Source organism: Sparus aurata, chromosome 8 (genome assembly GCF_900880675.1).
Source record: "Sparus aurata chromosome 8, fSpaAur1.1, whole genome shotgun sequence".
Lineage (NCBI taxonomy): Eukaryota > Metazoa > Chordata > Actinopteri > Spariformes > Sparidae > Sparus > Sparus aurata.
In genome coordinates this window covers 17,356,062-17,375,287 of record NC_044194.1, presented here as the reverse complement: position 1 = coordinate 17,375,287, position 19,226 = coordinate 17,356,062, and the positions used below count along the sequence as shown (strand labels likewise).

At 40.4% G+C, this 19,226-nt stretch overlaps 1 protein-coding gene across 6 annotated transcripts in view; it reads right to left on the bottom strand.

The window, feature by feature from the left end:
- Window positions 1-19,226, bottom strand: part of shisal1b (shisa like 1b) — a 142,965-nt gene that overhangs the window by 69,694 nt on the left and 54,045 nt on the right. For all 6 annotated transcript variants that reach the window (XM_030426335.1, XM_030426338.1, XM_030426334.1 and 3 more), the window contains one exon: window positions 895-1,015. The gene's annotated coding sequence lies outside the window, so the exon portion shown is untranslated. The remainder of the gene's footprint in view (window positions 1-894; window positions 1,016-19,226) is intronic.

Here is a 19,226-nt window from a genome sequence, read left to right as displayed (position 1 = left end):
AATACAAAGTTATTTGATTCAAAAGCACTTTACTCACTGAAAAACACCCTTCTTTTGTTGCAGTAAATTGTTCAGTCTTGAGTGCTGTCCATTAAGCTTGTTGAAGTGGGTGATATTACTGCTGCCATATGGTGCACAAGCCCATACCGGTGTAATTTCTCTTCATCCACCCTATTATCATTTAATCATTTTGCTTTGAAATCCAGTGCATTCAGTGAACCTCACTAAAAACACTGTGCATGACTTAAGAAACAAGAGTGATATCGACAGATGTTGATGGCAGCTGCAGAGTGGATGTGTTGAATCCATTATCTGTTGTCGTCATACTGATTTCAGATAAAATTGCACCGATTGTGTTAAGAGTTTTGTTAAGCGTTCATACAACTACTCTGCTTTGGCAAGAGTGCTTAAATCCAACATGTTTCTCAGAGCTGTATTTTATTTTTCTTAGACTTAAAGTGTCCAAACTAGGAATGCCAAGTATGTTAATAAATATTTGTAGTGTATTTTCTACTCACTCTTTTTATGAGCTTGAGGCCATAAGAAACCAATTACACTTTGGGAGTCAGGAGTCTCCATGTCTCCATGACCTTGGTAGTTTTGTGATTGGGGTCAGTACTGGATGTGTCTCCAATGTCAAATTGATAGGCAAGAGGCCTGATGAAACATTATTCAAAGTCTATAATAAAGTGGCCAAGAGAAGACAGATGAGGGACAGCAGGCTCTCCCACTCAAGTTTGGCCTGAGGGATATGGCCAGACTTGGACCCACGGTGCTTGGCCTGAGCAGATGACATAGATCTGCCTTTCCACCCACAAAAGGAGGAATGTCAGGGAGCCAGAGCTTGTGAGGGCAGTTGAGCAGTACCAATGATGTGCACTGGCTTGAGCTTACCTCTGTGAGCAGTGGTGGCTTTGCAATAAATCTCCACAGTCGGGGCAGGACTCTCTTTCCATGGTGAGTTTAGACAGGGTCAACTGGAGTTACTCCAAATACAACAGCTGTAAATCCCATCCTATAAAAGAAAATAAAAACACCAAAAGAAGCTCTTATCAATATTTTCATGATAACAACAAATAAGTTATGTTTATTGGGTAAGGGGTCGCTAGTAGTACTAAAAATCAAATAATCCTTTTTAACTTGTATCTGCAGTTCCCCTCAGCTTTACAGAGCTTTACGTCACACAGCTCATCGTTTTGATTTTGGAGCCCCACACTTTATTGTATTGTTTCACTTTTGCTGCACTTATAAGTGTAATACAAAGCCTTGTGAAGCTTGTGAACCTAATTAAGTATTTAACAGCTGAAGAGACCGCTATTTTCCCTCAGGAGATGGTAGGGAACAAAACTGTGGTAAAATAAGAGCTAATAGACTTACATTCATCAGTTGACCAAAAAGATAACTTAAAGGTGTTGCTGACATTCAGCCACTAAACATCCATCTCCCCCTTCAATTGCATTCATATGACAACACTGCAGTAGTTCGAATTCTCTACCTTGTCAAGTGGTTGCCAGATTGTGCACTAGTTTATGTTGCTAACACTAGCTAGCAAATGTTATTGTTGCTAATGCTGGGTAATGTTAACATTGCTAATACTAGCTAGCTAACATTAGGGCAGTACAGTATATAGGGTGCACAGTAAAACTCAGCCATGTTTTTTTCCGCAAAGTGGTAACTACCAAGAAACAGAGATACCAACGGTGTTAAACCATTGGCTGACAAAGTTAGTAGAAGCTGCTACTAACCATTAGAACTCTCACATAGAAATAAAAAAACAATCATTTTGGACTCAACCAACATTGGATAAATTATTGATTCACAATCCTAATTATGTTTATAAGGCAAAAAGATGCTTTGATTGTGCACCTTCTAAAGGCTCTGTAGTTTAATTTTTTTAAATAATTTGCGTTCAAATGTTACCAATGTGACCATTAAAGTTAATGCTTATGTTATCCATATCTGTTAAAAATATGAAAAGGTTTACTAACAAGCTCGACAAAACAGTCAACTTTAAAGGTGAGATATCCGTGGCCAAAAAACATTACTTACAGGTATACAGAAATAGCAGATTAAGAATAAGAACTGGGACCTAGTGTGCTTGTCTTGGTGCACTGTTTGATAATTCAAATCTAAGTACGTCTCTGCTGGCACACAAACATCCATCAGACAATCCAGACAGATGTGCAGTGACACACTGAGTGTCTCACTGGGCTGATGAAGCAGAAATGCATCTCTGTACATTGAATACTTGACAGAAAAGTGAGTTCTAACTGCTCATCACTATTTCTAAGTAATGCTTCTCATGATTTTTACATAATCAAAAGCATAGCAACAGTCTCCTTTAAGAGTGAATTTCAATTTCATGCAACCTAGCTCTCATCTGTAACAACTGACACACAGTGGTTTGCAAATAGAGGCACTGTGCATATTGTACATGTACAGAAAGAGACAGAGGGTGGGTGGGGGGACAAATAATGCCTGTAGGTAATACTGTGTCAGTCTCTGCTGTCCCCTATGTACGTATGTTTACTTCTTCAATATGTCAGGACACTTGATATTTACGTTCCACAAACAGAATGCAATTAGCAGTATTGGCATGGACAGCTTTCTTTGATGTTTATGAAAAACGTTTGAAGAAGGGGGGACGCTCAACAGCAGTCTGGTTGCCATGGCACGGCTGACGCAAAAACATAACCATCCGCACTCCTTCCCCTCTCTCTCTCTCACACACACACACACACACAGTTGTTGGCTATTTTAAGCACCACAAGACTGTAATTTGAGTGCTCCATTTTTGACCATTGTGACTTTGGGTGCAGATGGTGAAAAGAGAGTGAGGGATCAGAGGCTGACAGGGGTGGAGGTTGGGGTTGGAGTGTGGGGCTATCAAGAGAGGGTATAATGGGAACACAACCAAAAGTGCCAGCAGGCAGGGTCAGGGGAGCCACTTGTTATCCCGCCCACCTCTGCCCTGTTAACACTCTTTCATCTGCTTTCACAGAGAAAGCCCTCATGTACGCAGACATCCTCCTGAACTGCCTGTCGAATGCAGCCTTAAAAGCATTTTCATAGCATGTAGTTTTGTCTCGGGTGTGCTTCTGTAGAAAACGTCTTAAATTGCTATGTTTCTTGTGCAATCACAGATCCTGGACAATTGCACAAAATTGTTAAAAACGTCTGTTGATATTTTTATGCTGCTGATCACAGTCGGGGACCTTGTGCCAGTGTGTGTGACACAAATAAACACCTTAGTGACTCATTCAAGTGTACTATACTGTAGTTATATGTTTTACCCATACTGACAGGAAGAGCAGCAGCACTGGACAAATGCCACTTTGAATTCCTTGCGAGATGAGTGGGTGGGAGTCAGATCTATTCTCGGACCTGGACAGGTTTGCTTTTCAGACATCAATTAGCCTGGAAATAGCAGCAAGTCAGAGGGATTATTACCAGGATGAATCAGAGAGGAGGCTGACACCTGCGCCACGCTGTTTATAATGAAAGATCTCAGGCAGCTGTCACGAACATTTGGCTGAAGTCAGAGAAGCTTACACGTGACTTCATCTGAAAGCCTGTGGGAAACAGTCATTTTCATCATTCCTTTGTCTTTTTCTTATCTTTAGTCTTTCTATTACTATTGATACTAATATGGATTTTTCTTGGAACAGAAGCGAGTCAATGCAATATTTTCAAGCTGTGGTTAGGGTAAATCAACAGTTAGGGCAGGTAATATAGACGTCCTAATGTATTGGTGGAATGTTGCAAATGATTATGTACAAGTATGAAGTAAGAGATAGTTCAAGTATAAGTATGTTACCGTTAAGGTTGATGTAAGAACAGTCTATCACTGCAGTTTAAAAGCCTTTCACTCTCTCTGCTGGACTTTTAGACGAAAGATGGAAGTACGCTCTACTAAGTTCCTGGGCTCAGAACCACATTTTCAAAAACAGGACTGATTCCTTTTGGGGAGCAACAAACGACTGTTTTCAACGGCGGCTGTGGCTCAGGAAGTAGAGTGGGTCATCCACTAATTGCTAGGTCTCTGGTCTGATACTCAGATCTCCCAGCTGCAATTTGTAGTAGTATCCTTGGGCAAGATACAGAACCCCAAATTGGTCCTGATGGTCCTGGTTGGCTCCTTGCATAGCAACCTCTGCCACTGGTGTATGAATGTATATGTGTGAATTGTTGAAGTCACAAGTGTTGTAAAGTACTTTCAGTGGTCAGAAAACTGGAGAGGTGAGTCTATTTACCATTATTGATTAATCTGCTATTATTTTCTTACATTAAACCTATAATTGTTTTTTAAAGAATGCTGTCTCTATTACAGACTCGCTGGAACAGATTATAATGTAGCTAATGTTTCAGAGGTGTTTTAATATGTTTTGCACTTCATGTATATCAGCAACAGCAGGCTGAATAACAGAAACACTTCTCTGTATAATGCTATACAGTTCACTAGCACCACAAACTACATCCTCCAAAATGATCATAAAACTAAAGCCATATCTCCCTTTTCAACAAAGAATGAATTTTTTAACTTTCATGGAGGTAGGACTTATTACCGGACATTTCAACATTAAATTTTGTAATGGCTAAAAGCTCTTCCTGTTATGATTTCTAATCACTAATGGCTCTGCTCCAGGAGAGATTAGAAACTAATCACCATCTCACAGCAGACAGCCTGGCACAGTTTTCAAAGTCAGTAGGAGCAGCATTCACATTTGGTGTGGACACGCTGCCCCTCCTGGTGCTACTACTCCCACCCACCACCATTATCCCATTGCTTGCACACCAGCTCTATATTTCTCGGATTATCTGCTACATGTATAATTTGTAAAATGGAATATAAGAGAAGATGTTTAATATGTTCTACTGTGTAATAATTTAGGTTATACCTACACAGAACAAACCTGTCATGACAATTTACTCTTTATTGTTAACTAAAGAAATGTGTAACATGGCAGCTTACAACATTTCCTTATCTAATTGGTCCTGGTGGAAATGGTCAAAAATAATAACACTGGTTGAACCAGTGCATCTCTCTCCCGAAACAGATTCTTAATCTCAACCTGAATACTTACATTTCAAGGCATACTGAGCACAGTGTGTCTCCGTTTTATTCAAATATTAAAAAAAACACTACATGGGATAACATGGATTTGAGTGTACTGAGTGAACTTTAACCAGTCTATGGATGAAACTGCAAATCATCATTAGTTTGCAAATGGCTGCCATTCAGAAAGAGGAAGAAAAGGAAGGAGAGAGAGAAAAAAGGAAAGGTTTTAGTGGGAGTTCAAAGTCAAGAGGAAATATGAACCATCTGTGCAAGGCCTAATTTCTTGGTTGTAAAAAACATTTTTGTATATTTTTATTTCTAATAACCGGGCAGAGTGCCCTGTGGCTGTTTTCAGGCACAGACTTCTGAGTCGACGGGCAAACAAACAGTCAAGCAATTAGTCAATGGTAAAACACACTGTGTAGAACAGTAATGCCGCTCAGAAATGCATTATTTTCTCTGAGGTCACGTGTAGTTTACAGCCGCAAGAAATTCCTGGTAGTGAAAATCTGCCCACTGTTCTGCATCTTCACACACGATTGGCAGAAGAAACATGCCCTCCATACAAGTATCGCAGATATCTTTCTCCATAGTTTCCTTTCATGTCTAAGAGTACTTGTGATGAAACTCTTCTGTGTCTTATTTCATTGAGCATGTCTCCATGGCAACCACACTGCCGTTAACCAGCTGTCCAATGTGAGGTAATATAGCAGACAGAGTTGACAGGGAATTCTATACATTTAATTTGTGAGGATTAAGAAAGCTGTTATCAGTACTGGTGGAGGTGTGAGTGTTTTCCTGGCTCACATTACCTGAGCCTCTGTCAATACAACTATCTCAACACTGCTTCATATTAGCTAATATTTTCTGATTAGGAGTCAGGTCAGGTCTAGAAAGATGCAAGTAATTATTCATGCAGTTTTGCGTGCATGTACACAGAGAATTTAAACACTGATACAGTACACAGCTTATAATTCATAAGTATTCATCGGCATATTTGTTCCCCCGACTTCCCCATGTATTTAGCACCCTCTCTGACAACGTACGACGGTATTGTGCCAGTGCATGCCCTATGGCGTGAATGCATCAGTTAGACCACCATCTGGCAGCTTGTGCAATATTTGTCCTGCTGTGCTCTGCAAGTGCCCCTGCTGAAATGGCAGCATTGGTAATTTAGAAACAGCTTGTCTGAGATGTACAAGTCTTAGTTACATGCCTGTCCCTAAAGGCAGAAACCAGCTTGCAGGCTAAGGTGTAAAATCTATAATTTTGCACAAAAGCATTAATGTAAAGCAGATACTGAAATACATAATCTAAGCACAGGTCATTGGTAATAATGTGTGAATGTATACCACGCACAAAAATATGCATTCACAGATAGCAAAGTGAAGTATACCATGATACAACTGAACGAAAAAGCCGAAAAGACTGAAAAGTGTGCATCACAGCACTCTAATAAGTTACCATGACAACCTGAGAGTGGAGAGGATTGCCCTTGTTGCGCTTGAGCTCACTTTTGTTGGAAAGGTTTCCCTTTCTCTCCTGTGGTCTGCCAAAATAACCTTGACATAATGATACTTTATCTTTATGGAAAGAATATTCCCACGAGAATGTATTATAAACAAAACAAAGAAAACAGAAAAATGCCAAGGTCAAGTTAGAAATCATCCACACTGACTCATCATTCACTCCTGAAAACCTCAACAGTTTTTTTCGTGACTAACTGAATTTTAGGAATACACAGGAATATAAATAAACATAATTACATAACTAACTTGAAAGAGAAAACTAAGACCATAACTATACAAGACATAAAAATACAAGTGAAGTAAGGGTAGAAAAGAGCCTGGTTTGCAACTGGGAGCAAGGTCTGTCAGTCTGGAACCTCTCTGTTAATTTCCAAGGTGCGCTTTCAGCTCTGACCAAAAATGCCTCTGGACGCAATAGAATAGACCTCAAACCAATCAGAGTAGTGAAATGTTACCTACAACCAATCAGACCAAAGAAACGCATATAGCGCTGACCAAATTGGGGTGGTGCTTGGTCCATTTTCAAGTAGAAAAAAAAATGGCAGTCTGGTCACAAACAATCTCAGCTAAAACATCTGAGGTGAAAAGGTCCTGCTCTATGTTGAGGAGCACTGAAATAACCTTCTGCGAACATTTTTGCCAGTCCAAGGAGGATTTGCCAATACATATCCAGTGATTGAACCAGAAATTGAGCGCAAAACTAGAGGTCATGTTCAGGAGTGGGGTCAAAGTTTAGGATCTTTACCGTCTTCCTCCAAACTCCCTGAAGGATTGAAAGTACGAGATGAGACAAGTGCTTGGGGGTAGAGAAGAAAGAGATAGGCAACCAAAGGAAGAGCCGAGCAACAATGTGCTTCTACACTGAACTACGGGGCACCCACTCTGGAGAGAGAGATCACTGTGCCAAGTGCTGCAGGACAAAGTAATAATGTTACAGAAGTAAGTTCAGTATCCCGAGGCCTTCTTGATCCACCCTATTTTGAAGTTTAATAAGTAGCCTCCAAGCTCGTTAACCATTCCGCAGAAAAAGGCCCCACAGCTGAATAAACTTATGGAAATACTTCACCAGGCAGTGATCGCAAAATATAGTTGAACTTTGGGACTACATTCATCTTCAGTATATAGGCCTTTGCCCAGAGAGCGATATGAAGGGGTAGAGGTTTCAATGTCTAGTTTAAATACACCTACACTCCTTTTACTTGAGCCAACAGAGTAAAAGAATTGCACCACCCAATCCCGGTCCATCATCTTATTCTGTAGTTCTGAGAACTGCATAGCCTGGTGGAAAACTCATCAAATCACTTTTTCTTGCTTTGAAAGGAATGAATATTTTCTTCCTCTTTACTAAATAGCCCATGTAATCCAACAACAGAGCCATCCCGTTGTGATTGCCCTTGCTCATAAACTAACTAAACACCCGGATACAACACAGAACTAATGGCCAAACCTGAAAATTAAACAGCAATCACCTTAAAATACAGATACCAGCTTCAAAATCTTTTTGATGGCACAGTGTTTTGTAATAGGGTGAATTATGTCTCTGTCTCAGCCACTCTGCCCCACTATCACTTGTTTCTGCACTATGTACCTTCAGTGAGAGGGTAGGATCACAGCATTACAAACATATACTTCAGGATACAAGTTGCATAACATTCTTATGACGCAATGAATTTTGTTAGAGGTTTGCATCTACCTTACGCCATTACGACAAATTGTTGCATACCTGTACAGTTGGGTTGCACTGTAACCCCACTGAAACTGTGGAGGCACCAAATCACACAAAACCAATTTCTACATATCATTGCTTTAAGTCTAATAATCAGTTCAAAGTCTTCCTTTTAGTCCTCACTTGTTTAAAAATATTTTTTAAGTTAACTGAAGTTAAAAAACCATGTTCAATAACCTTGAAAATGTTCAGTTGAATTAACAACTGTTGGGAGTCACACCGATGAACAATACAGATCAATTTGATTTCCTTTTACACTTTGTACAAGTTTGGTAAATAAAATCTTAATTTCATACAAAACAGCTGCAGCTGCTCTGAGCTACTTTGTTCCTATATTGGTACAAAGACTATGTAAAACTGCTCGAAGTGACTTTTTCTTTAAAGTGGAAGAATGAAAGGGGGGTAAAGACTGAATTGAATACTACCTTTAACAGTCGATTGCAATGGTTCATTACTGTGAAAGAGAACCTTAACTCTCTGCAAAGTTACGTTGCATTCTGAGATCGATACTTCTAAGCTGCCATGATGACTGGGAGCGGAACAAGCTACTGCTACGGTGAGTTGTTCAAAAACTGTCTTTTTAGCAAACTCTGTGTACACAAACAATGTTCTCAATGCTCGTGTTCATGTGTAGAGACCCTGGTGATACTACAAGCAAAGTTTCATGCTGTGTCAAGCCTTCTTAGTGTTTTAAAAATAGCGATTTTGATGCTATCGTAGAATAATATTGAAAATGCGTTTGACCTGAAAACGAAAATACAGTAATCTTAAAAGTGCCTCTTTCGTCGTAACTGTGTTTTTACAAGAAGGTTTGACTCGTATACCTTCACAAAAAAAGCCTAGGTTGCATTTTGGCAAGATCTTCACTTTAAGGGGATTTCTGTGTTCTGTTGTGTCATTTATAAAGACTTCTTATTTAAATAAAAAGAACATGAAGCTTTATCATTACTATGCAGCAGCAGTGAAGAAACATTCATTGCACCACTAATAGCATTCCCGCAATCAACACTTCTGCACCTGTTGAAGAGGATTAGCATTTGAGCCCACTTTCACATCTATAATCCCCCTTTAATATGCACTTCATGTAATAATTAGCTGCTTGACTTCTCTGATAGCACGGCTTGAATCTGATTCAAAGCCACCCCATGGTTTGTTGAGCTTGTTTTCTGCCTAAGCAACTAAACTTTGTTCTGTTTTTTTCTTTTTTAAAACACTCCCCACCACCACCTCAACCCCCTCTCTGTCTTTCACCGCCTGCCAAGGAGGCACACATCTCGTACAGAGAATCAGCTACTCATCTTCTGGCGTTCTGATCTGAGTAGGCTCCAACTGATGTAGAGCAAAAAAACAAATGAAGTGGGCAACATCTTCCTGTTGGTTTCTGAGTCACTAGTGGGACAGATTGAAGGAGCCTTAATAGGACCTAATGTTATAGAAATGTTAAGTTGGAATAGGCTATCGGATCATTGTACATGTCAGTGGTGGTGTAGCTGTAAAAACGATACTATAACTATACTTTTTGACGATGTTACGGGTATCCTGGTTTGACACACACACACACACACACACACACACACACGTTAACTGCAGATTACTGTAACTGCAAAATATAACCGTTGTTATGTGCAACCCAGTAATGTCCACTGCTACTTTTTTAAGTTATTATCCCCCATATTCTTGATAGAGAGTTGTATTGAAAAGACAGTACAAGACATGCATAAAGCATTGAACTAAGGCCGACATTTAAAAACCTGTCCCTTTCCCATTTGTTTATAACTTTGGGCACTTCCAGTGGTGTAAATGGAAAACTGGGCATGCATGTCATTGATCATAAGATTGTGAAAATCACTGCAACTTAAGTAATATCACCCGTTTTCTCTTTGATATACAGCTGTGCTCTCACTGCAGCCCAGTAGCCTTCAGATAGGATCAGATAGTGGTGCGGGAGGGACACTGAGCAAGTCTATAGAGTGGTGACTGCAGACAGAGAGAGGTGGCGACATCGGAGCCAAAGAAGCACTGTTTTAAAAGTCCCATATTGTATTGTTTTTCATCAATTTCACACAGCTGTCAGAGGTCCAACAACACTGTATTTGAAATGCATTGCCCCAAACCCATCCGTGGTCATGAATTTCAGCTGTCTAAAAGTCGCTCTACTGATCTCTACTAAGAGCAGGCTGTTTCTGTGCCTGCACCTTTAAATGCTAATGAGCTCCGTCTGTCAACGCCTGCCTTGCCTGCTACACACCCCTCTCAGGGAGATGATGCCACTTGCGCTAGCGGTAGCATGGGCTAATGTTTAAGGTGGATGTAATGCTGTGGCTCGCCGAGATGCTGTCATTCAACCATACCAGTTTGACCCAGAACTGGACCCAGAAGGAGATGCTCCTGAAGAAGTACAGACTCTTTTTTCCATTTTAATTTTTGGGAATTCCATTTTTTCCATTTAAATTTTGGGAATCCATTATTTTTTACCGTTTACTCGTATTTTACTACTAACACATTGTTTCTTTAATGTAAATGACAAGATGTAGACAAATTAAATAGAAATTACCTTAAATTTATTGAGGTGACAAACACATTTCCTCAATACTGTACCGTAGAGTACACTAAAGTGCATAAAAAACATTGATTTCATCATGTCTTCATACAGTAGTATATTTTGTGTTTTTGTGGGTTTTATTTGGGTTTCATTGAATAAAAACATATGGTCAGCTCTCAGGCAGATCCAGTAAATGTTAGCATACCAAAATTGTTCTGAAATTTAAGTTGTAAATATTCAAAAAATTAGCAAAGATGACCAATGAAATGAGAAATTATACTGTAAATTATACAGTGGAAACACCAACTCTCCCCGTCCTCTGAGCTCCCAGCCCAGGCAGAGTCAGCTAAGAGGGCTGTGGCTAACGGGGCTAGCTAGCTAACAGCAGCTACTGTTAGCGGCAGTTAACAGTCACTCTGGTGATATGCCGATAATATGAATCGGACAGGTGGCTAACTCTCTCACATTACAACTTGAATTACGATTTCTCAGGTCTGCTTCTTTGCAAAACAACAGTTCACCCGACACATACAAGTCATTCGGGAACTTCTCAGCTCTGTACTGAGGGGTTAATGTCGAGTCTCTCAGTTTTTTCGCCGACGAAGACGGAGCCTTGGACAGCCGCTTCGCCATGCCTACATTGTTTTGATGGGGGGTGGGGGGTGGGGCCTTGTTGTGCCACCCAGATTTGCTTCCCTCCGTGCAGTTTTCCTCAGACATACGTTCCTCTTCCACATGAAAACAGCATTTCAATGAAATTATGTCAAATTCCGCGATATTCCGCGTTTAACAATAGATTCCGTTTTAATCGGCCAATCATAGGGCCCTAGACTATGATCAGATTTTTAAGATGCATGTATACACCTTAATCTGACTAAAATTGGACCGGATCGGATTTCTCATAGTCGAATTAAAACACCTAGATTATTCGATTGATAGTCGCATTACTCCTGCATGTATACGTTCTATCAGATCGGATCGGATTTTGCGTTCTGCGAAGGTGCGAGATTTCTTTCCCGGGCCGTGAGCCAGAAGTAGAAGGACGGCGGTGGCGTCTTTCCTACAAAATAACCACAAGAAAGAGCTCCGTTGTGCATCTAGTTTGTGTAATTATCATGTACACCATATACGAAATGTACAAAGATGTAGCTTCGTCTCGCTCTTCGTATGCCATCTTTCTCGAATGCCGAGGCAGAGTTTGTTGTTGCCGGTGACGTAAAAAGGTCAGCCGGAGGTGGCTCTGTTACTATTAGTTGAAATGGGTACAGCGCCACCTAGCGTACCGGGGTATGACATGCTCCGGCCAATAATTCGATTTTCTCACCGGCACGTATACTCGGATAATTGCAGTTGTCTGATTGAGTAGCACAGTCGAACTATGGCTGTAATCTGACTAAGATGTGCATGTAAACGCACTGTCTGTCTCCAGTCTGTTTCCAGACTTTTTACTGTGACAACCAAGCTCCATCGTAATATTATCAACATTAAACTCACTTCAAACGCCATTGCATAGTGGACCAAAGCGGAGCTGACTAGTTAGCCAATTTCTAGCTGACTTCACCATACTCGTATGCAACTGTAAATACTATTAAAACGTGGTGACACTTAACTGTAGGTGAAGTTGTGGGCAGTTGCTGGTATGGGTGGGACTGACCCTTTTACGAGGGTCAGTGTCGAGGCAAAGCCAGCTTTGTACTGACTCTCGTTACTGAAGCAGTCAGATGTGAAGTGGTTAGTACACACATAGAAGCTAACACGAACCGCAGCTGGCACGTTGTCATTAAAAATAAAACGTAACCACTGTCTCTTCTGTTGTTCTGTAGCTGGGACAGATTATAGGCACTGACGTTTATTTTTACAACCAATAACAGAGCAATTTGTGTGTCTAGCTCTGAGCAGTGACATTGCAAAACACTGCTATCTTACCGCTGGACACACCGAACTTCACCTCGGGGATGAACGCCCCCCTCTCGGATATCTCCTATCATCGCGCAGAGGAGGCCTGTCTATGAAAATGACTCCTTTCGTTACATAACGAAAGGAGCTGAATCTGAACAGCCTGTAGGAGCGCCGTTTTACCAGTGGGTGGGCTGAAGAGACCATGCAGGAATCGTTTGCTTTTCTCATTCTGGGAGTTGGCAGGCTCAGTGAGGACCAGCTTATATATGTAGAGACCAGAGAAAATTTGTTTTTCATAATATGGGACCTTGAAATGCATTTAACCCTAAGCCTTTCTTTTTTTGTTGACATCTGCAATGTTAAAATATTAGTTTGGCTTGTAAAATAAATATGCTTCGCCAGTCGATTTTCATCCAACAGTCAACTTAGCTCAGGGCTCCACGCTGACATTTTTCCCAACGAGCACATGTGCTCCTAAAGTTAAATATCTGGGAGCACAAAGACATATATGGGAGCACAAAAAATATTTATCTATCGATTTATCAAACACTTCATACTTAAATAGGCAGCACAAACAAAATGATTTACAGTGTTTGATTTCATTTTTTTCATTTCAGGCAGGACAAAACAATTTCTTAAATTTACAGTGATTTCATTTTTTTCATTTCATTTTGTATCAAATGTGTACTAAACACAAAGGATGTCAGTTGTCCAAGTGAATATCAATATTCATATAAAATAGAGGAAGCACTAAACACAATGAAAAGACATGTGTCTTATTTGGCCCACTAAGGAACACGATTTGATGCTGGTTTGGAGTCACTGGGTCACATGACATGGAAGATATTGAGAAAACCGCAATTGTTTTGTATTAATATATTTATGCTAAGTAATTTAATGACTTAGACTTTCTTTAGTTGTCATTCGTATTACACTTTACAGTGCAATGGGGATGAAATTTAGTTTCAATGGCTCAGGATAGTGCAGGATAAAAATGTAAATTTCGGACGTTGGAAAGTAGGATGGAGGGAAGCAGTGTTCTGCACGGATTGCCTCCAGCCCAGCTGTTAGCCCCACTGCACAGCCGCGCCTCCGTCAATTGACATAACAACCAGAATGACAAGCACATATTACATTCAGTTCTCAAGCAGCACTGACATCATACAGATGTATTACATTCAGTGATAACTGAGGAGGCTTAGAGATGTTTTTATTTCTCTCTCATTCTCAGTGAATCCCAAGGGTGCCTTATCTGCCTTTGTTAGGGTATCCCTGGTTTAATTCTGAACTGCTGATTAAAATTCAACTCGTCTTGTGTAGCTTGCATCTAAATAGGGAAGCATGCAAACACTCTGACAACAATGCAGATGCTGACATTTCAATATCGATTCCTAACTTCTGCAAGGAGATGAAGGATTGTGAACACAGGAGAGCAGGGAAATTCATCAAGGTGGGCTTGTGATAAATTTGAGTGACTAATATTGTGACATACGTATTAAAGGTCATGTGTGACATTGGGCACACAGTGCATCTCTCCAACTGGTAGAGTGAGCCATGTCATTATTTCCTCCTCCAGCTGAAAGGGGTGACCAGCAGGACAACGGCCGGCTAAATGTCACATCTGTCCTGCCAATGCGTGCCGACGAAGCACCCTGACAGCCCTGCGAAGCCACAGGCTGCTGCTGCTGCTTTGCCAGTCCATTATAAAGTATCTATCTCAGTACTGGCACACAATAGCTGCTGTCATAATGTCACCAGAGTGCCTCGCCTCCAGCAGACAATGAGCACCATCACCATTGCTTGGATGGGAGTGTGTGTCGTAGTGTGTTTGGAAAGATAAGTGAGTGTAACCTGGACCTTTTCTCAGCTAACCTGAGAGCCTCCTTCTCCCTGCTCCTCGCTGAGCTTTGCTCCTCTTTGTCCGTCGCTCGAAATCCCACTTTGTTCAGTGAGTTAAATGTAAGGACGCCATTTCTCTTTTCATGCATTATTTCTACTAGATCAGGGAGAACTATTATAAAATGCCACCTCACTCCAAGAGACAGATCAAGCTGTTTGCGTGAGTGCAAACCTGCAACTATGCGGCAGCAAACACTTGAAACGTGTCTTTTACTTTATAGCTGATGACTGAGATATTGCTCCTGATGTCTGAAGGCTGTTGGTTGAAAGACAAATGTGTTTTTTATACAAACCGTGTTTCTGCACAACTGGCATCATTCGCCATATTTTTTTTTTGAATTACAGGGAAGAGACTTAAAAGCCATTGGGGGAAAAAAGAAGAAAACAGTGACAGTTATTGAGGGATTATGCGTCATCATTGACATTTGCAGAACATTTTTAGCGAGCTGTATTCATTATCTGGTGAATTACTCCCTTTTTAGCACCTAATCAGGCTGCCACGGATTAGCTTCAGCTCATGTAAAATGTATTTCATGCTTCAGCTTCCATGGAAGTGAGGCATGAAGAACCCCTCAGACCAGTGAAATGTGCCACACAAATGTTATGTGAGGCTATTGTCACCCATAAAAGCAATTATTTAGACATTTTTAAGCATGCAATACTATTTCACCAAGTACTTTTGATGCAATTCAGAAAAATAAAAACAATTGGGGGAAAAAACCTTTCACAGGATGTCAAAGCATTGCATTCCTTCAGTATCTGGTATTCTTTTGTCTTTCATGTTATTCAGACAAGTCGCACTGTGACTGACCTTTGAATGGTGAGAGAATTAAGCTATCCACCGGGCCTATTTATATGCAGAGCAGCACATCATTAATATGTTAATACCTGCCAATTCTTCCCTGCTTCACATTTAAGAAAGAAATAGTTTGACCTACAGTGACAACCTGCCGTCAAAGTCAAGCCTTCCTAATCTAAGAAAGTTATTGAATGTCCTTTGCCCTTTGATCCTGGGAAGCACCAAAAGCTTAGGGCAATACACTTATGTGTAAACCTCTCATGTGACTGGGTATGTTTTAATATGTTGCAGTATTAACGATGTAGTATTACACTATTAAACTGTTGATAGTGTCCTGTCCTGAACTATTAGATTATCACTGCATTCACATTACCAGATGACAAAACTGCAAAGTAAAGAAATGAAATTTCACTGTGTGGTGACTTAATCTGATACTGTGTTGAAAGCAGGTAAATTTAGTTTCATATCATACTGTATAAAGGGTTATTTATGCTCATGTCAAACTTTGTATTGTCATACTTTCATGTGTCCTTTCCGTTGGCATAGATGTTAAGCGATCCATACACTAAAGAGCAGCTCAGTGTCAAGAGTTGCTGATAACAAACATGGCAAAAATGGAGGAAGTTGTGATAATGTACCTGTTCATAAAAAGGCAAAAGCAGAGGTAGTGTTGTAGACAACAGTGGTCTGTGAGGCCTTTAAATATATTTCAGAACAATTCTTTTTCCTTATGGTTATAGTCATCCCACTTAAACTATTGGCTACACTGCCCCAACAACTGCCACTGGTATTGCTCCATTTCATCTGCATCCATAAGGGTTCAGAGAACATGCACAAATACAAACAAAATGAACACAGTGTACGGCAAACAGCTTCATCTCTATTCATTCCTAAAGTTGAACATAGGTTATCTTGAATACTTAGCTTTGAATAAGCATGATAATGAATCCCTAAAACAAGATGAATAAGACTGTAGTCTAAATGTTAGATCATTAAATAGTGCATAAATTTCCCTTTGCAGGTTAAAGTGACCTTTTTTAGAAGAAAATCAAGGCAATATTAAAAAGACTCTATGGTTTTTAGTTCTGACAGGGTTTTATGCCTATCAGCAAAGAGCTGTTCAGGTCATAATCACCTGTCTATAATATCTTCATTTATGGCTGTACAGCTGAATAAAGTGAATACAGGCAGATTTGGTTAAATTACGGAGCCTGAAGCTCTAGTTTGAGTTTCGTGATTTAGACGTTAGCAGCACAGAAGGCGAGTCGTCCTGCAAAGAGTCAATGCCTGGAAATGATTTAAGTGACTCAAAGGTCAATTTAGACACTCTACATTCAGTCCAGAAGGCGAGCTATGACTCATGCTCAGGGGGTTCAATTCAGTGGACAGAATTCAGGTGGCTACAGTTACAAAAAGTGAGAAAAATGTATTGAATGTTACCATTACTTGTTACTGGCCAAGCAGAATATAAACTAGAAATTTCTAATGATGTCATATTCACACTCTATTCCCGTTTTTGTTTTTTAAGACCCCTTCCCCACGAACCTGCTCTGATCTTAAATATATTTCTATTTCTGGAAAAAGAAGTGTTATTGAAAAATCAGTTTATAAGCGACTTCATTAGAGTGTCTGAATAATACTTGACTGAGGCGCATTTCACACCAGCCGTGGCATGAAAAGCATGGAAGTTCAGGCCACTGAGAGTTCTTTGTTTGTGTCAAAGCACATAGTTACGGACATTTGTGTTTAGACAGAGCAATAAACAGAGATAAGGCTGCAGTGCCAAACTAATAGACTGTCTCAGAGTTTGGTAAGGTGGCTGGCAAATGGAACTCCATCTCTTCTCACTTTTAATGATCTCCCTTGTGTGTCCTGGCAGATATGGAGTTTGAACATTGTTCCAACAACTGAGGCAATTTCATTACACCACATTGTTTAATGTGCACACTTGTGTTAAGTTTAGACCAAACATATCCAGGCATGAAACAAGTTTTCAGCCGTTGTAATTTAATATACTTTGACCTGGGGGGGCACTATGTAATATATTGCATATTTGACCTCTACGCGAACGTCATCAGAACTGCTTTCCTCCCACACGTCTACAGCAGAGCCTCCCTCCCCATCTCTGTGTAGGTATCCTACAACTAAAAAAAAGTGATATTTTCACAACAGAGACGAGTAACGCTTCTAACAGAAACATTTGGAAGTGATTTATTGTATTGAGATAACAATATTCAGGGTTCTCCCCAGGAATTTTTAGTATAGTGGCGCACCGTCAGTCGGGGGGGGGGGGGGGGGGTGAGACGCTCGATCGATCAGCCGGGGGCTCGTCGCCGTCAACCGGGGGACGGACGGACGCTCGTCACCGTCAACCGCGGCAGCCCACAAACACCCGCTATAAAGCAACTAACATTGTTGAGTATAGCGGCGCTGACCTAGCCGTATAGCGGCGCAGCGCCGTTGTTCCACCGTCTGGGGAGAACCCTGATATTTGTTTGATTAAATGACATGTGTTGTGGGGTAGTTGCTAATAAAGACAGGGTGTACTAAAATACAAGCAGTGTTTAACAAGACAAAAACTTTTACTACCTGGCAATGTTAAGCTAATTAACATACCAGTACTTATCTGATCCTGCATGTGTCATGAATCATTTGGGGCATTTCTGGGTTAGTAGAACAACAATTTTGCAAATGTATTTTAATATGGCCATAGACAACTTCAACGGTCACTTTGACATACGTCTTATTGGGTAATGACAGGGTGCAAAAGTTATTCATGGTCACACTGCAACCTACATTTTATTTTTTGCTGATGCTAGACAACTTCATTGCAAATTTTAGAGGCTACCATGCAGGGTGCAACCTGCTCATCAGGTCCAATATCTATTCATATGTACACTCACACACCAACAATTTGGGATTCAGTATCTTGCCCAAGGACCCTTTGTTATGTAGACTGCAGGTTCTGGGGATCAAACCACCAACCTTCCAATAATTGGACGAACCACTCTGCCTCCTGAGCCACAGCAGCAGTGCGTAAGCGTGGAGGATGATGTCTGACTCACAGATCTAACTATGGTCATGTGTCAACAGTTCCAAGTTTTTAAATGTGAGTACAAAATAACATTTTTGATGGATTTTTTTGTTTGTTTGTTTTTTTGTTAAAACTGTGGCCAATTAACATTGCCAGGAAATAGCCCAGAAAAACTTTGGGCCTGTGCTTATGGTCTACATAGTTTATGAGAAGATATGCTACCATACCATAATTCCAGATTTATCTTGCTTCATGAACTGAATAAAACAATAATGTAGCTTCTTGTTGGTGAAATCCTCCACCAGATGCATTTCAAAAAACACTCAGATGTGAAAAGTAATAATAATAATAATAATAATAATAATAATAATAATATATTGACATTGTAATTTCTAAATCAAATTAAATCTTAAATCGTCTAGCCCTGAAGAATAGTAAGCTGAGGGGCTGCCAAAAAGGCCAATTACAAAATCAAGGCATCTAGTGTGCTCATGTTTAACTGCCTTGCTAGAAACATTTCCGACAACCAGATTCAATTTGCTTTGCTGGGATTCCTGGCTGACAAAACAATTAGTGCAGCTGTGCCATGGAGATCTACAGCATTTCTGCTGCCAGACACTGGTCCCAACATGACACTGATGGAGCACAGAAAGACGCTCTGCCACTCCACAGTTTAGCTCTGTCACTCGCAAACAGGCCTCATTAGCTAGCTAACACTGTGTCTGTACTGAAAAGCATC